Here is a 14,935-nt window from a genome sequence, read left to right on the forward strand (position 1 = left end):
GTAGATCATCATGTATGGAAGTTACGTCTCTGTGTTATATTAGTTCGTGGTGTTGTCTTCAGTGTCAATGATGTATATCAGAAACTATGCTCCAGAATGGATTTTTTTACGTCAGTACTCGGGGCAGGACCCGGTTTTGCCAGGTTAAGAAGCCTTTTTCTTATAAAGAATAAAAAAGGCACAATACAGTGACTGGAACAATACACAAATAACCTTCACGTAGCAGACTGACACTCAGCCGCTTGTCACTAGTGTGACTACCTGATGGTCCGGGTCACTAGTGTGACTACCTGATGGTCCGGGTCACTAGTGTGACTACTTGATGGTCCGGGTCACTAGTGTGACTACCTGATGGTCCGGGTCACTAGTGTGACTACCTGATGGTCCGGGTCACTAGTGTGACTACTTGATGGTCCGGGTCACTAGTGTGACTACCTGATGGTCCGGGTCACTAGTGTGACTACCTGATGGTCCGGGTCACTAGTGTGACTACTTGATGGTCCGGGTCACTAGTGTGACTACCTGATGGTCCGGGTCACTAGTGTGACTACTTGATGGTCCGGGTCACTAGTGTGACTACTTGATGGTCCGGGTCACTAGTGTGACTACTTGATGGTCCGGGTCACTAGTGGGACTACTTGATGGTCCGGGTCACTAGTGTGACTACTTGATGGTCCGGGTCACTAGTGTAACTACTTGATGGTCCGGGTCACTAGTGTGACTACTTGATGGTCCGGGTCACTAGTGTGACTACCTGATGGTCCGGGTCACTAGTGTGACTACCTGATGGTCCGGGTCACTAGTGTGACTACCTGATGGTCCGGGTCACTAGTGTGACTACCTGATGGTCCGGGTCACTAGTGGGACTACTTGATGGTCCGGGTCACTAGTGTGACTACCTGATGGTCCGGGTCACTAGTGTGACTACCTGATGGTCCGGGTCACTAGTGTGACTACCTGATGGTCCGGGTCACTAGTGTGACTACCTGATGGTCCGGGTCACTAGTGTGACTACCTGATGGTCCGGGTCACTAGTGTGACTACCTGATGGTCCGGGTCACTAGTGTGACTACCTGATGGTTCGGGTCACTAGTGTGACTACCTGATGGTTCGGGTCACTAGTGTGACTACTTGATGGTCCGGGTCACTAGTGTGACTACTTGATGGTCCGGGTCACTAGTGTGACTACTTGATGGTCCGGGTCACTAGTGTGACTACTTGATGGTCCGGGTCACACCGTGGCGTTGATTCCAGTTTTAGTCTACTTCTTTTAATATACCTTTGATGAGTTTCAAGAGATTTTCTACTCCCAGGGCCCGGACTTAAGCCAGGCTCATTTGGTGCTTTCTTCGTCAGTTAGGCTGTTGCTGCTGGTGGTTCGCTGACCCATATATTCATCACAGCCTGGTTGATCTGACATTTGTTGAAGATATTTGTCCAGTATCCTCCTACGTGCGGATTTTTTCTATTTTTTTCCATATATTCAGAGTTGGTTAGAAAGGCATGTGACCATTTATTTCCAGTCATTCCTTTATCCATTTCAAAATTTAACCAGTAATTTCCTGTATTTTGACAGTTTCTCATGTGGCGTTAAGTAGAATGTTTTGAATTATGGAAAACCGCTAAACTCGTATGGGTTACGCAGCCCATAGCGAAGACGAAGTAATCAAGCTTGACCCAAGAAAGGGGAGCTCTCACTCCTTGAATCAAGAGCTTTTCACCAGCATTAGTCACCTAAATACTTGAAAAGTCTTGCAGCTCTACAACACAACGGAAACGTGTAGCTCGTGATTTTTTAATTATTATTATTATTATTATGATTATTATATCAAATATAATGATAGACTACATCAAGGATTTCGTTTTGTAATTCTTCACTCTATTCTAGCGCGTAAACAGCGTTACCCAGACATCGTTACGGTGATTATCAAGTTCTTTGCGAATCTAAAAAAAAAGATAAATAGCAGTATTTTATTGATGAACGTGTCATAGCCTCGTGACCAGTCACAGTATTGTGCACACTGGTTCCGTTAGTCACCCCTGTTAATACAGACTGTAAGCAGCCTGTTAACAGAGACTGTACGCAGCCCCTGTTAACAGAGACTGTACGCAGCCCCTGTTAACAGAGACTGTACGCAGCCCCTGTTAACAGAGACTGTAAGCAGCCACTGTTAACAGACTGTAAGCAGCCCCTGTTAACAGAAACTGTAAGCAGCCCCTGTTAACAAAGACTGTAAGCAGCCCCTGTTAACAGACTGTAACCAGCCCCTGTTAACAAAGACTGTAAGCAGCCCCTGTTAACAGAGACTGTAAGCAGCCCCTGTTAATAGAGACGGTCAGCGTACTTATCGTCAATGTAGCTAGTTAACGCACGATTTGGGTGAGCGTGTGACGTCCCTGACATGTTAAGTTAAACTGATCGGAGATGTGTGTGTTATGTCCAAGACACGTGTCATATTCTAGTTGAAGAAATACGAGTAACATTGAACAAATGCACAAGTATGTTTTGACATTAGTAAGATCAGTTACGTGGGACAGATTTAGTATATTATTATTTTATAGACAGCCCAGCAAGACAGCTTTTATAAGTGTTTTGATCGTAGAAAAATAAGCAACATTGAACATATACACAGTTTAGTTACAGAATGACCACATCCATATTTTGACTATATAACTTTTAGCTGCTTGGAACAAATATATCCACATGTTTTGGCCATATACAGGATAGTTATATATACAAACATGTTCTGAAACATAACGATCAGTGACATGACAAATATACATATGCATGCTCTAGTTTTGTGTGTGTGTGTGTGTGTGTGCGTGTGTGTGTGTGTGTGTGTGTGTGTGCGTGTGTGTGTGCGTGTGTGTGTGCGTGTGTGTGTGCGTGTGTGTGTGCGTGTGTGTGTGTGTGCGTGTGTGTGCGTGTGTGTGCGTGTGTGTGTGCGTGTGTGTGTGCGTGTGTGTGTGCGTGTGTGTGCGCGTGTGTGTGCGCGTGTGTGTGTGCGTGTGTGTGTGTGTGTGTGTGTGTGTGTGTGTGCGTGTGTGTGCGTGTGTGTGTGCGTGTGTGTGTGCGTGCGTGTGTGTGTGTGTGTGTGTGTGTGTGTATGTATGTTTGTGTTCATTCGTTATTTAAATAAAAAAATTATTTTACTATACCTCATACAAGGAACCGGGTAAAATGAAAAAGAAAGAGAAAATCACAGGTTATAGCTTTATTTTTTTCAGTTGACAGTCACAATAGTAACAACACAGACATAGGAATTACAAGACAAACTGAACGTTAGCCATGTAATAAGCTGGACTCGCCACATTTAATACAATGAATTCAAGGATCATAAAGCACACAGCAACACTGGAAATCATTCAGTGTCATAAACTACACATAATTAATATAGACCATAGACCTAAGCGTTATAAAAACATACATAGAGACAAAGACAATATATCAAAATAGTAGCAGGGTATATATTGGATCCAATTTACGTAGCGAGGACCACTTCTCACATAAATTTCACATATTACAATTTTACAATCAATTAAGAGAAAGTAACACTATAAGAACATGCACATACATGCAACGTCTAAAAAAACAACAACAGCACTTTTCTAGCCTAATTTTCATTAAAAATAGATTGTAAAATATCTGTGCTTTACCATCTGTTTCTCTTCAGCTAAAGTTAATTCTTCAAAAGGATCACTGTGTGCAGTATTGGCGAGTCATACACTGTGATCACAAGCTCCTCGTATATAATACTGACAAATGAATAAAATAAATATCTTCACAACGTTAGGCAGTTCAATTACGGAAATGTTTCGCCCACCAGGAGCTCTGTCAGTACCATACAGACACGAAAATAGTTATAAAGTTCTATAGCGAAGAGATTAGCTGTAGTGTAGGAGTTATACACTTAACAGAACAGAGGTTAGCTGTGCTGGTGACTTGGTAACCTGACAACCTCACCACCCTGTGTGCTGGTGACTTAATAACCTGGCAACCTCACCACACTGTGTGCTGGTGACTTAGTAACCTGACAACCTCACCACACTGTGTGCTGGTGACTTAGTAACCTGACAACCTCACCACACTGTGTGCTGGTGACTTAGTAACCTGACAACCTCACCACACTGTGTGCTAGTGACTTAGTAACCTGACAACCTCACCACACTGTGTGCTGGTGACTTAGTAACCTGACAACCTCACAACACTGTGTGCTGGTGACCCAACAACCTGACACCTGCCCCTCACACATTACCTGCCTACGCCTACTTTCACCTCATCTTGTTTTTCATGTACTAGTCCAGCCTGGGTGAATAGTAGCGCTTTTAGTTTGCAAATAATTTCCTATTACCTCGTTGTAAATGAAGAATGACGCAGACGTCTATGTAAGACACAAATACGGTATTAAGACGACGTTTCGCCTGCAGGAGCTTTACCAGTCCAACATATAACCACAGATTACAGATTGTGAATTTATAGTGAATCAAATTTAGGTGTTGCATGAGGGATGGGGCTAAGTGATGGGTGTGATCAGTTTCAGCGGGATGAACCTGCCGGGAACTTCAGGAATCGTAAAACCGCCTGAGTTCTGTAGCTACCACCACCACCTGACTTTAAAAGTAAGTGGTAGCTACCACCACTACCTGACTTTAATAGTAAGTGGTAGCTACCACCACTACCTGACTTTAAAAGTAAGTGGTAGCTACCACCACTACCTGACTTTAAAAGTAAGTGGTAGCTACCACCACCACCTGACTTTAAAAGTAAGTGGTAGCTACCACCACTACCTGACTTTAATAGTAAGTGGTAGCTACCACCACCAGCACTGCTACTGAGAACTTGAAAAGCAAGAAACTTGCTAAGTTGTAAACAAACTCAGGATATATATCATATCATGTGGAGAGTGACAGTAATCAGTTTCCCTGCCGTACTGATAGTACAAAATAATTCCTGAGTTATTCACAGAAATAGTCATAACCACTTAATAAAATCCAGTGACTAAATTTATCACAAAGAAAAAGAATTTCCAGAGATTTCGCTGCCTAGAAGCTGTCAAGACAGAGTGGTATGGAATGAAGCCTACATAGTAGGCTTCTTCAGTAGGCCTTGACTAGCAAGAAACCTAAAAATTTAAACTGTATCCAAGGCCGGGGTGTAGGTCATGCGGAGGGTGAGACAGTGAAGGTGGGGGAGGCAGCCGGAGACTCGCACACCTGGATCAGTGACTACAAGTATGCCTGCCCCTACCAACAGTCTTAATAATACCTGAGTTAATGGTGGGCGAAACGTTGTCTTGATGAAATTATCTAATGCTGCACATGAGTTTCATTTTTATACAAGCTACAAAATACAGAAAAATATCATTATTACATTGATGGGGGGGGGGGGTGCACTAAATCCATTTGTGCCAGGCAGTAACTAAGATACAAAATGGAGTTAACAGAAACACGATTATATTTTAAAATTTCAAGAGAATTATATTAATGTGACAAATATACTGTTAGTGTAGAAAAAATTAAAAGGTTTTGAAAAGTAATATCGTAAACTCAGAGGGGAAAAAACAGAAACATATAATTCATAACAGATAAAAGATTGAGAGGGGAAGAATATTGCAATTTTCTTAGGTTATGTTAGAGATTCTTGCGAGATATGATGGAGGACGAGATCGGTTGTTGATGATAGTATGAGAGATTATAGGGGTATTAAATAAGTGAGTAGATTTAGAAGGTTAGGTAAGTATGAAAATTAATTGGGTATAGTGTGGTGGGTCGTGTGGTGGGTCGTGTGGTCATTCGTGTGGTCATTCGTGTGGTGGATCGTGTGGTGGATCGTGTGGTGAGTCGTGTGGTGGGTCGTGTGGTGAGTCGTGTGGTGGGTCGTGTGGTGGGTCGTGTGGTGAGTCTTGTGGGTCGTGTGGTGAGTCGTGTGGTGGGTCGTGTGGTGAGTCGTGTGGTGGGTTGTGTAGTGGGTCGTGTGGTGAGTCGTGTGGTGGGTCTTGTGGTGAGTCGTGTGGTGGGTCGTGTAGTGGATCGTCTGGTGAGTCGTGTGGTGGGTCGTGTGGTGAGTCGTGTGGTGGGTCGTGTAGTGGAGCGTCTGGTGAGTCGTGTGGCGGGTCGTGTAGTGGATCGTGTGACGAGTCGTGTGGTGGGTCGTGTGGTGAGTCGTGTGGTGGGTCGTGTGGTGAGTCGTGTGGTGGGTCCTGTAGTGGATCGTGTGGTGAGTCGTGTGGTGGGTCGTGTAGTAGATCGTGTGGTGGGTCGTGTGGTGGGTCGTGTGGTGGGTCGTGTGGTGGGTCGTGTGGTGAGTCGTGTGGTGGGTCTTGTGGTGAGTCGTGTGGTGGGTCGTGTAGTGGATCGTCTGGTGAGTCGTGTGGCGGGTCGTGTAGTGGATCGTGTGACGAGTCGTGTGGTGGGTCGTGTGGTGAGTGGTGTGGTGGGTCGTGTGGTGAGTCGTGTGGTGGGTCGTGTAGTGGATCGTGTAGTGAGTCGTGTGGTGGGTCGTGTAGTAGATCGTGTGGTGAGTCGTGTGGTGGGTCGTGTAGTGGATCGTGGGGCGACTCGTGTGGTGGGACGTGTAGTGGATCGTGTGGTGAGTCGTGTGGTGGGTCGTGTAGTGGATCGTGTGGTGAGTCGTGTGGTGGGTCGTGGCGGGTCTAGTGGTGAGTCGTGTGGTGGGTCGTGTAGTGGATCGTGTGGCGACTCGTGTGGTGGGTCGTGTAGTGGATCGTGTGGCGAGTCGTGTGGTGGGTCGTGTAGCGGATCGTGTGGTGAGTCGTGTGGTGGATCGTGTGGTGAGTCGTGTGGTGGGTCGTGACGGGTCTAGTGGTGAGTCGTGTGGTGGGTCGTGTGGCGGGTCTAGTGGTGAGTCGTGTGGTGGGTCATGTGGCGGGTCTAGTGGTGAGTCGTGTGGTGGGTCGTGTGGTGAGTCGTGTGGTGGGTCGTGTAGTGGATCGTGTGGTGAGTCGTGTGGTGGGTCGTGTGGTAGGTCGTGTAGTGGATCGTGTGGTGAGTCGTGTGGTGAGTCGTGTGGTGGGTCGTGCAGTGGATCGTGTGGTGAGTCGTGTGGTGGGTCGTGTGGTGAGTCGTGTGGTGGGTCGTGTGGTGAGTCGTGTGGTGGGTCGTGTAGTGGATCGTGTGGTGAGTCGTGTGGTGGGTCGTGTGGTGAGTCGTGTGGTGGGTCGCGTAGAGGATTGTGTGGTGAGTCGTGGCGGGTCTAGTGGTGAGTCGTGTGGTGGGTCGTGTGGTGGGTCGTGTGGTGGGTCGTGTAGTGGATCGTGTGGTGAGTCGTGTGGTGGGTCGTGTGGTGGGTCGTGTGGTGAGTCGTGTGGTGGGTCGTGTGGTGGGTCGTGTGGTGAGTCGTGTGGTGGGTCGTGTAGTGGATCGTGTGGTGAGTCGTGTGAGTCGTGTGGTGGGTCGTGTAGTGGATCGTCTGGTGAGTCGTGTGGCGGGTCGTGTAGTGGATCGTGTGGCGAGTCGTGTGGTGGGTTGTGTAGTGTATCGTGTGGTGAGTCGTGTGGTGGGTCGTGTAGTGGATCGTGTGAAGACTCGTGTGGTGGGTCGTGTAGTGGATCGTGTGGCGAGTCGTGTGGTGGGTCGTGTAGTGGATCGTGTGGTGAGTCGTGTGGTGGATCGTGTGGCGAGTCGTGTGGTGAGTCGTGTGGTGGGTCGTGACGGGTCTAGTGGTGAGTCGTGTGGTGGGTCGTGTGGCGGGTCTAGTGGTGAGTCGTGTGGTGGGTCATGTGGTGAGTCGTGTGGTGGGTCATGTGGTGAGTCGTGTGGTGAGTCGTGTGGTGGGTCGTGTGGTGAGTCGTGTGGTGGGTCGTGTAGTGGATCGTGTGGTGAGTCGTGTGGTGGGTCGTGTGGTGAGTCGTGTGGTGGGTCGTGTGGTGTATCGTGTGGTTAGTCGTGTGGTGGGTCGTGTAGTGGATCGTGTGGTGGGTCGTGTGGTGAGTCGTGTGGTGGGTCGTGTAGTGGATCGTGTGGTGAGTCGTGTGAGTCGTGTGGTGGGTCGTGTAGTGGATCGTCTGGTGAGTCGTGTGGCGGGTCGTGTAGTGGATCGTGTGGCGAGTCGTGTGGTGGGTCGTGTGGTGAGTCGTGTGGTGAGTCGTGTGGTGGGTCGTGTAGTGGATCGTGTGGTGAGTCGTGTGGTGGGTCGTGTAGTGGATCGTGTGGTGAGTCGTGTGGTGAGTCGTGTGGTGGGTTGTGTAGTGTATCGTGTGGTGAGTCGTGTGGTGGGTCGTGTGGTGAGTCGTGTGGTGGGTCGTGTAGAGGATTGTGTGGTGAGTCGTGTGGCGGGTCTAGTGGTGAGTCGTGTGGTGGGTTTAGTGGTGGGTCGTGTGGCGGGTCTAGTGGTGAGTCGTGTGGTGGGTCGTGTAGTGGATCGTGTGGTGAGTCGTGTGGTGAGTCGTGTGGTGGGTTGTGTAGTGTATCGTGTGGTGAGTCGTGTAGTGGATCGTGTGGTGAGTCGTGTGGCGGGTCTAGTGGTGAGTCGTGTGGTGGGTTTAGTGGTGGGTCGTGTGGCGGGTCTAGTGGTGAGTCGTGTGGCGGGTCGTGTGGTGGGTTGTGTGGCGGGTCTAGTGGTGGATCGTGTGGTGAGTCGTGTAGGGGGTCGTGTGGCGAGTCATGTGGTGAGTCATGTGGTCGGTCGTGTGGCGGGTCTAGTGGTGGATCGTGTGGTGAGTCGTGTGGTGGGTCGTGTGGCGGGTCTAGTGGTGGATCGTGTGGTGAGTCGTGTGGTGAGTCGTGTGGTGCGTCTAGTGGGTCGTGTGGTGAGTCGTGTGGTGGGTCGTGTAGTGGATCGTGTGGTGACTCGTGTAGTGGATCGTGTGGTGAGTCGTGTGGCGGGTCGTGTAGTAGATCGTGTGGCGAGTCGTGTGGTGGGTCGTGTGGTGGGTCGTGTGGTGGGTCGTGTAGTGGATCGTGTGGTGAGTCGTGTGGTGGGTCGTGTAGTAGATCGTGTGGTGAGTCGTGTGGTGGGTCGTGTAGTGGATCGTGTGGTGAGTCGTGTGGTGAGTCGTGTGGTGGGTTGTGTAGTGTATCGTGTGGTGAGTCGTGTGGTGGGTCGTGTAGAGGATTGTGTGGTGAGTCGTGTGACGGGTCTAGTGGTGAGTCGTGTGGTGGGTCGTGTGGCGGGTCTAGTGGTGAGTCGGGTGGTGGGTCGTGTGGTGGGTTGTGTGGCGGGTCTAGTGGTGGATCGTGTGGTGAGTCGTGTGGCGAGTCATGTGGTGAGTCGTGTGGTCGGTCGTGTGGCGGGTCTAGTGGTGGATCGTGTGGCGAGTCGTGTGGTGGGTCGTGTGGCGGGTCTAGTGGTGGATCGTGTGGTGAGTCGTGTGGTGAGTCGTGTGGTGCGTCTAGTGGGTCGTGTGGTGGGTCGTGTGGTGCGTCGTGTGGTGGGTCGTGTGGCGGGTCTAGTGGTGGGTCGTGTGGTGAGTCGTGTGGTGGGTCGTGTGGTGGGTCGTGTGGTGAGTCGTGTGGTGGGTCGTGTAGAGGATTGTGTGGTGAGTCGTGTGGCGGGTCTAGTGGTGAGTCGTGTGGTGGGTTTAGTGGTGGGTCGTGTGGCGGGTCTAGTGGTGAGTCGTGTGGTGGGTCGTGTGGTGGGTTGTGTGGCGGGTCTAGTGGTGGATCGTGTGGTGAGTCGTGTGGCGAGTCGTGTGGGGGGTCGCGTGGCGAGTCATGTGGTGAGTCGTGTGGTCGGTCGTGTGGCGGGTCTAATGGTGGATCGTGTGGTGAGTCGTGTGGTGCGTCGTGTGGCGGGTCTAGTGGTGGATCGTGTGGTGAGTCGTGTGGTGGGTCGTGTGGCGGGTCTAGTGGTGGATCGTGTGGTGAGTCGTGTGGTGAGTCGTGTGGTGCGTCGTGTGGTGGGTCGTGGCGGGTCTAGTGGTGAGTCGTGTGATGGGTCGTGTAGTGGATCGTGTGGCGACTCGTGTGGTGGGTCGTGTAGTGGATCGTGTGGTGAGTCGTGTGGTGGGTCGTGTAGTGGATCGTGTGGTGAGTCGTGACGGGTCTAGTGGTGAGTCGTGTGGTGGGTCGTGTAGTGGATCGTGTGGTGAGTCGTGTGGTGGGTCGTGACGGGTCTAGTGGTGAGTCGTGTGGTGGGTCGTGTGGCGGGTCTAGTGGTGAGTCGTGTGGTGGGTCATGTGGCGGGTCTAGTGGTGAGTCGTGTGGTGGGTCGTGTGGTGAGTCGTGTGGTGGGTCGTGTAGTGGATCGTGTGGTGAGTCGTGTGGTGGGTCGTGTGGTGAGTCGTGTGGTGCGTCGTGTAGTGGATCGTGTGGTGAGTCGTGTGGTGAGTCGTGTGGTGGGTCGTGCAGTGGATCGTGGGGTGAGTCGTGTGGTGGGTCGTGTGGTGGGTCGTGTGGTGAGTCGTGTGGTGGGTCGTGTGGTGAGTCTTGTGGTGGGTCGTGTGGTGAGTCGTGTGGTGGGTCGTGTAGTGGATCGTGTGGCGAGTCGTGTGGTGGGTCGTGTGGTGAGTCGTGCGGTGGGTCGTGTGGTGAGTCGTGTGGTGAGTCGTGGCGGGTCTAGTGGTGAGTCGTGTGGTGGGTCGTGTGGTGGGTCGTGTGGTGGGTCGTGTGGTAGGTCGTGTGGTGAGTCTTGTGGTGGGTCGTGTGGTGGATCGTGTGGTTAGTCGTGTGGTGGGTCGTGTAGTGGATCGTGTGGTGAGTCGTGTGGTGGGTCGTGTGGTGAGTCGTGTGGTGGGTCGTGTAGTGGATCGTCTGGTGAGTCGTGTGGTGGGTCGTGTAGTGGATCGTCTGGTGAGTCGTTTGGCGGGTCGTGTAGTGGATCGTGTGGCGAGACGTGTGGTGGGTCGTGTGGTGAGTCGTGTGGTGGGTCGTGTGGTGAGTCGTGTGGTGGGTCGTGTAGTGGATCGTGTGGTGAGTCGTGTGGTGGGTCGTGTAGTAGATCGTGTGGTGAGTCGTGTGGTGGGTCGTGTAGTGGATCGTGTGGTGAGTCGTGTGGCGAGTCGTGTGGTGGGTTGTGTAGTGTATCGTGTGGTGAGTCGTGTGGTGGGTCGTGTAGTGGATCGTGTGGTGAGTCGTGTGGTGGGTCGTGTGGTGAGTCGTGTTGTGGGTCGTGTAGAGGATTGTGTGGTGAGTCGTGTGGCGGGTCTAGTGGTGAGTCGTGTGGTGGGTTTAGTGGTGGGTCGTGTGGCGGGTCTAGTGGTGAGTCGTGTGGTGGGTTGTGTGGCGGGTCTAGTGGTGGATCGTGTGGCGAGTCGTGTGGGGGGGTCGTGTGGCGAGTCAAGTGGTGAGTCGTGTGGTGGGTCGTGTGGCGGGTCTAGTGGTGGATCGTGTGGTGAGTCGTGTGGTGCGTCTAGTGGGTCGTGTGGTGGGTTGTGTGGTGAGTCGTGTGGCGGGTCTAGTGGTGGGTCGTGTGGCGGGTCTAGTGGTGGGTCGTGTGGTGAGTCGTGTGGTGGGTCTAGTGGTGGGTCGTGTGGTGAGTCGTGTGGCGGGTCTAGTGGTGAGTCGTGTGGTGGGTTTAGTGGTGGGTCGTGTGGCGGGTCTAGTGGTGAGTCGTGTGGTGGGTTGTGTGGCGGGTCTAGTGGTGGATCGTGTGGTGAGTCGTGTGGCGAGTCGTGTGGGGGGTCGTGTGGCGAGTCATGTGGTGAGTCGTGTGGTGGGTCGTGTGGCGGGTCTAGTGGTGGATCGTGTGGTGAGTCGTGTGGTGCGTCTAGTGGGTCGTGTGGTGGGTTGTGTGGTGAGTCGTGTGGCGGGTCTAGTGGTGGGTCGTGTGGCGGGTCTAGTGGTGGATCGTGTGGTGAGTCGTGTGGTGGGTCTAGTGGTGGATCGTGTGGTGAGTCGTGTGGTGAGTCGTGTGGTGCGTCTAGTGGGTCGTGTGGTGGGTCGTGTGGTGCGTCGTGTGGTGGGTCGTGTGGCGGGTCTAGTGGTGGGTCGTGTGGTGAGTCGTGTGGTGGGTCGTGTGACTGGTTCTGCAGTGGGTCGTGTGGTAGATCATACGGTGGTTCGTGCAGTGGGTTGAGTGGTGAGTCGTGCAGTGGGTTGAGTGGTGAGTCGTGCGATGGGTCGTGCAGTGGGTCGTGTGGTGCATTAATCCTCATATCTTTATTTTTACTCTCCTTTATGTTATTACTACTTTTGACAGGGTCCCACATCAGAGACTATTGAGGAAAATTAAAGCACATGGAATAGGAGGAGAAATTTTTTCCTGGATAGAGGCATGGTTGACAAATAGGCAGCAGAGAGTTTGCATAAATGGGGAGAAATCAGTGTGGGGAAGCGTCACGAGCGGTGTTCCACAGGGGTCAGTGTTGGGCCCCCTACTGTTCACAATCTACATAAACGACATAGATGAGGGCATAAAGAGCGACATCGGCAAGTTTGCCGATGACACCAAAATAGGCCGTCGAATTCATTCTGACGAGGACATTCGAGCACTCCAGGAAGATTTGAATAGACTGATGCAGTGGTCGGAGAAGTGGCAGATGCAGTTTAATATAGACAAATGCAAAGTTCTAAATGTTGGACAGGACAATAACCATGCCACATATAAACTAAATAATGTAGATCTTAATATTACGGATTGCGAAAAAGATTTAGGAGTTCTGGTTAGCAGTAATCTGAAACCAAGACAACAGTGCATAAGTGTTCGCAATAAAGCTAATAGAATCCTTGGCTTCATATCAAGAAGCATAAATAATAGGAGTCCTCAGGTTGTTCTTCAACTCTATACATCCTTGGTTAGGCCTCATTTAGATTATGCTGCACAGTTTTGGTCACCGTATTACAGAATGGATATAAATTCTCTGGAAAATGTACAAAGGAGGATGACAAAGATGATCCCATGTATCAGAAACCTTCCCTATGAGGATAGACTAAGGGCCCTGAAACTGCACTCTCTAGAAAGACGTAGAATTAGGGGGGATATGATTGAGGTGTATAAGTGGAAGACAGGAATAAATAAAGGGGATGTAAATAGTGTGCTGAAAATATCTAGCCTAGACAGGACTCGCAGCAATGGTTTTAAGTTGGAAAAATTCAGATTCAGGAGGGATATAGGAAAGTACTGGTTTGGTAATAGAGTTGTGGATGAGTGGAACAAACTCCCAAGTACCGTTATAGAGGCCAGTACGTTGTGTAGCTTTAAAAATAGGTTGGATAAATACATGAGTAGATGTGGGTGGGTGTGAGTTAGACCTGATAGCTTGTGCTAACAGGTCGGTTGCCGTGTTCCTCCCTTAAGTCAATGTGACCTGACCTGACTAGGTTGGGTGCATTGGCTTAAGCCGGTAGGAGACTTGGACCTGCCTCGCATGGGCCAGTAGGCCTTCTGCAGTGTTCCTTCGTTCTTATGTTCTTAGTGAATTTCAACGAATTCGTATAACGAATCATTGGCGTCTTTCTCCTGCTTGCTTTTTAACATTAACACGCCATTCTTTGCTACATTTTTAATCTTCACTCAAAAAGCTTAAAGGCGCAAGTAAATATGTTAGCAAGTGGATATTTATCATGGTGCTCCTTATTTCAATTAGCGCAACCATGTCGAAGTCCTTGGATTACGCATCTGCGTATATACAAATTCGTTTTTGCATCTTGCTTCGAATATTGATATAGTAATCTTCGGAAAATCCGCTTTCACGATCACCTTCTTAGAGGAGTCAGAGCAATATTTCAGAGCATGGCAAATATAATATGTATATTATATTTGCTCTGCTGGATGCGTGATCTTTGTGGGATCGCTGGCTCAGTGGTACGGTGACATGTACGTTGTGTTTTCTCTAGAGGCGGAACAATGTGTCGTGGGGTCGAACCCTGGCCTGCCGCAGTTTTGTAAATGATTCGAAATCACTTATTTCGTGATTTCATATACATGTGTATATATATATATATATATATATATATATATATATATATATATATATATATATATATATATATATATATATATATATATATATAATGTCGTGCCGAATAGGCAGAACTTGCGATCTTGGCTTAAATAGCAACGCTCATCTTGCCATATAAGACAAGCGAAAATTTGTGTATGCAATAATTTCGCCAAAATCATTCTGAACCTAACGAAAAAAAATACATTTCACTGTGTTTGTTTAGTTTTAAATTATTGTAAACAAATCTAAAATATATTTAGTTGGGTTAGGCTAAAATAAATTGTTCTTGTTATAATAGGGTTAGGTAAGTTTTCTAAGATTCTTTTGATGCAAAATTATAATTTTTTACATTAACATTAATGAAAAAAAAAATATATCTTTAAACGTATAAGAGAAAATTTTAGAAAGGACTTAATTTTAAATGAGTTCTTGCTAATTGACCAGCTTTACCTATTCGGCACGACATATATATATATATATATATATATATATATATATATATATATATATATATATATATATATATATATATATATATATATATATATATATATGTTGGTTTAGAAAGACACGTAAGCAAACACTATAACATATTTATTAGAAAACGTTTCGGTCCTGGAACCTGATCAAGGTTCCAGGACCGAAACGTTTTCTAATAAATATGTTATAGTGTTCGCTTACGTGTCTTTCTAAACCAACTTGTCGGTATTTATTACCAAGGTTTATACCATATATATATATATATATATATATATATATATATATATATATATATATATATATATATATATATATATATATACAAGACAAGCCACGGGGGGGGGAAATCTTAGGTCTAGTAGTTTCACACTTCTCTGTGCGTCATCAGTGTGTAGTCTGTACTCTACGTCATCAGTGTGTAGTCTGTACTCTACGTCATCAGTGTGTAGTCTGTACTCTACGTCATCAGTGTGCGTCACCAGTGTGTAGTCTGTACTCTACGTCATCAGTGTGTAGTCTGTACTCTACGTCATCAGTGTGCGTCACCAGTGTGTAGTCTGTACTCTACGTCATCAGTGTGTAGTCTGTACTCTACGTCATCAGTGTGTAGTCTG

General features: G+C 48.8%; 1 protein-coding gene and 1 long non-coding RNA gene across 5 annotated transcripts in view; one reads left to right on the forward strand and one right to left on the reverse strand.

Moving 5' to 3' along the window:
* The window catches only part of LOC138852922 (uncharacterized), a 145,354-nt gene that overhangs the window by 47,059 nt on the left and 83,360 nt on the right, over positions 1-14,935 (forward strand). The window lies entirely within an intron of this gene.
* LOC128688255 (neural cell adhesion molecule L1) overlaps positions 1-14,935 on the reverse strand; it is a 68,041-nt gene that overhangs the window by 22,225 nt on the left and 30,881 nt on the right. The window lies entirely within an intron of this gene.

This window comes from Cherax quadricarinatus, chromosome 19 (genome assembly GCF_038502225.1).
Source record: "Cherax quadricarinatus isolate ZL_2023a chromosome 19, ASM3850222v1, whole genome shotgun sequence".
Taxonomy (NCBI): Eukaryota; Metazoa; Arthropoda; class Malacostraca; order Decapoda; family Parastacidae; genus Cherax; species Cherax quadricarinatus.